This window comes from Salvelinus alpinus, chromosome 8 (genome assembly GCF_045679555.1).
Source record: "Salvelinus alpinus chromosome 8, SLU_Salpinus.1, whole genome shotgun sequence".
Lineage (NCBI taxonomy): Eukaryota > Metazoa > Chordata > Actinopteri > Salmoniformes > Salmonidae > Salvelinus > Salvelinus alpinus.
In genome coordinates, this window is record NC_092093.1 from 75,769,805 (window position 1) to 75,773,315 (window position 3,511).

Genomic DNA, 3,511 nt, shown 5'->3' on the forward strand with positions numbered 1-3,511 from the left:
GACAGCCTACAGGGAAGAGGTAGGCACTCTGACAGCGTGATGCCATGTAAACAACCTCTCCCTCAATGTTAGCAAAAACAAAGGAGCTGATTGTGGACTTCAGGAGGAACCAGGCTGGACACGCCCCAATCCTCATCAACAGGGCTGCCGTGGAGACGGTCAATAGCTTAAAATTCTGTGGCATACACATCTCAGAGAAGCTGAAATGGTCTAACCACACGGGCACTGTGGTGAAGAAGGCATGACAGCGATTCTTCCACCTCAGGATGCTGAAGACACTCAGCCTGTCCCCAAGGGCACTCGCAGTGCTCTACAGTAGCACCATCAAGAGCATACTGTCGGGCTGCAACACAGCTTGGTACGGCAACTCCAAGCCGCGGACCGCAAGGCGATTCAGTGGGTGATACAGTACGTGCAGCCGAATGCACCGTTGGGTGCACACTGCCTGCCCTACAGGACTCCCGCAACACCAGGTGTCGCAGTAAGGCCAAAAAGATCATCAGGGACCCCAGCCACCTAAACCATGCCCTGTCTTCCCCGCTTAAATCACTCAGACTCGCAAACACACACAAGGATAGCTAGCAGCACGGTGTCCGAGGTGCTACCCCTGTTGTAGTAAGCTCATTCGCTACAAGTATTTGTTTACTCTGCTTCTAGCCACAGTGAGTTTAGAGACTGTGGAGTGTACCAAACTCTCGGATAGTGAAGAGACCTTGATAACGTACAGCTGGAATGAACTCCATGCCCTACAACCAAGTAAAGTTGTCAGACTACAGCTAGAGGTGCCCACTGAGATTAAACTAAGGAAAAGGGGATGCAGGGGAGGTGTACGACTACGAAACAAGAGGAGCGGAAATAAGCCCTTGTGGAGCTGGATGGTTTTACGATCACCAGAGCTGACAGGAGCTCTGAACTGTTGGTGAAAAGTAGGGGGAGAGGTGTATGTCTGTATGTGAACAATCAATGGTGCCACACTAATCATGTTCCAATGAAGGAGAGAGTCTGTTCCCCCCATGTGGAGCTGTTAGCAGTGGGCTGCCGTCCATACTATTTACCTAGAGAGTTCCCTAGCGTGATAGTGATTGTTGTCTACATCCCGCCGTCTGCACACACCAAACTGGCCACAGACGCCATCCACAAAGTCACCACAGACCTACTCAATCGATCACCCGAGTCGGCTGTTGTTATCTCTGGAGATTTCAATCACTGTTTGCTGTCAGCGACACTTCCTCCCTTCAAACACTATGTTAAAGTTCCAACTCGTCTGGACAAGACCATTGACATTCTCTACTCCAATGTGAAAGATGCCTACTGCTCAACTGCTCTGCCTCTTCTGGGACAGTCTGACCACAACCTCATCCAGCTGCTACCAAAACACCGCCCACTGGTTCAGAGACAACGCGTCACTCCGGCGGTGATTCACGAATGGACACCCGAAGCTGGAGAGGCACTACAGAGCTGCTTTGAAGGTACAAATTGGAATCTATTTATAGACGACTGGGAGGAGCATCTTAAGGGTCTCTCTGGATGCGTAATGGACTATGGTAACTTCTGTACTGATAATGTTGTGCCAAGCAAAAGGAAATGCGATGCAAATAATAATCCTTGGCGTCACAAAAGTCAGTAAGTCAGCAGGGCCGGATGGGGTTAAAGCCAGCGTACTCAAGATATGTGCTAATCAACTTACTTTCATACTGCAGAACATTTTCAACCTGTCCCTAATAGTCTCCGATATTCATACTAAATGGAAAACATTCTGCATCTTGCTCATCTCAAAGAAAGCAGGAGGGACTGCACTGAAAGACTTTAGACCAGTGGCTTTGAAATCACAAGTCATGAAAACCTTTGTGTGGGTTTTAATACCCTTTTTAAGAGTTGAGGTGACAGCCTATCTGGATCTTTTGCAATTTGCCTACCGCCCAAAAACTGAGTATATGAGCACCTGGAGAAGGCCGACTGTGTGGTGAGAACAATACCATACAACCCCACCTGTTGGCCCAAAAGCTAAAGGACATTCACGTAAACCCACACACAACGACCAATAGACCACAGTTGGTAAGACTGAACCAGGCATTATCAGATTGGATATGTACAAACACAGGGGAGCCGCAGTGGATGGTACCGTCACCTTTTCTGTTTACCCTTTACACAAATGACTTCACACACAACAACGAACTGAGAAACTTACAGAAATTCTCTGATGACTCTGCTATATTAAGTTTTGTCACGAGAGGAGACGATGCTCATCACAGGGATATAACAGAGTCCTTTGTGAAATGGTGTTAGGCCAATTACTTGGACCTGAATGTACTGAAGACCAAAGAGCTAGTGGTAGATTTTAGGGGGAAAAAATATGTTTTTATTAATGGTGATGAGATTGGCACTGTTGACTCATAAGTACTTGGGCGTAATAGTAGACAACAAACTGAACTGGAAGGAGAATTCTCACAGTGTCTACAAAAAAGCCCAATCCAGACTGTACTTTTTAAGGAAGCTGTAACGGCTTTCGTCTTCCTCCTCTGACGAGGAGTAGTAGGGAGGATTGGAAGACCAATGCACAGCGTGGTACGTATCCATATTTATTAGAATACTTTTCAAGAATGAACAAAAAACAATAAACTGACGAAAAACCAACGAAGCTACAGTCCCGAACTAGTGAACACAGAAAAAACAGGAACACTTGAACAGGAACAATCACCCACAAAACACACTACAAAACAGGCTACCTAAATATGGTTCCCAATCAGAGACAATGACTAACACCTGCCTCTGATTGAGAACCATATCAGGCCAAACAAGAAACCCCACATAGAAACAGAAAACATAGACTGCCCACCCCAACTCACGCCCTGACCATATTAAAACAAAGAAAAACCAAAAGAACTATGGTCAGAACGTGACAGAAGCTTAGATATTTTAATTTATGTGACAAAATGCTTCGTATGTTCTATAGCAGTGTCGTGGCGATTGTAGTGACCTATGCCATTGTGTGCTGGAATGTGAATTTAGCTATGGAGGACTTAAACAAGCTTGACCAAATCCTTAAGAAACCAGTGCTACAATTGGCTGCATCCTGGAATCACTGCAGGACATTGGCTGAAAACACACATGATTTAAAAAATATATATATTTAACCTTTATTTAACCAGGTAGGCCAGTTGAGAACAAGTTTTCATTCACAACTGCGACCTGGCCAAGACAAAGCAAAGCAGTGCAACACAATTAACAACACAGAGTTACACACAAAATAAACAAACATACAGTCAATAACACAATAGAAAAATTCTATATACAGTGTGTGCAAATTAGGTAAGATAAGGGAGTTAAGGCAATAAATAGGCCATAGTGGCGAAATAATTACAATTTAGCAATTAAACACTGGAATGGTAGATGTGCAGAAGATGAATGTGCAAGTAGAGACACTGGGGTGCAAAGGAGAAAAAAAATACAAATAACAGTATGGGGATGAGGTAGTTGGATGGGCTATTTACAGACGGGCTATGTACAGGTG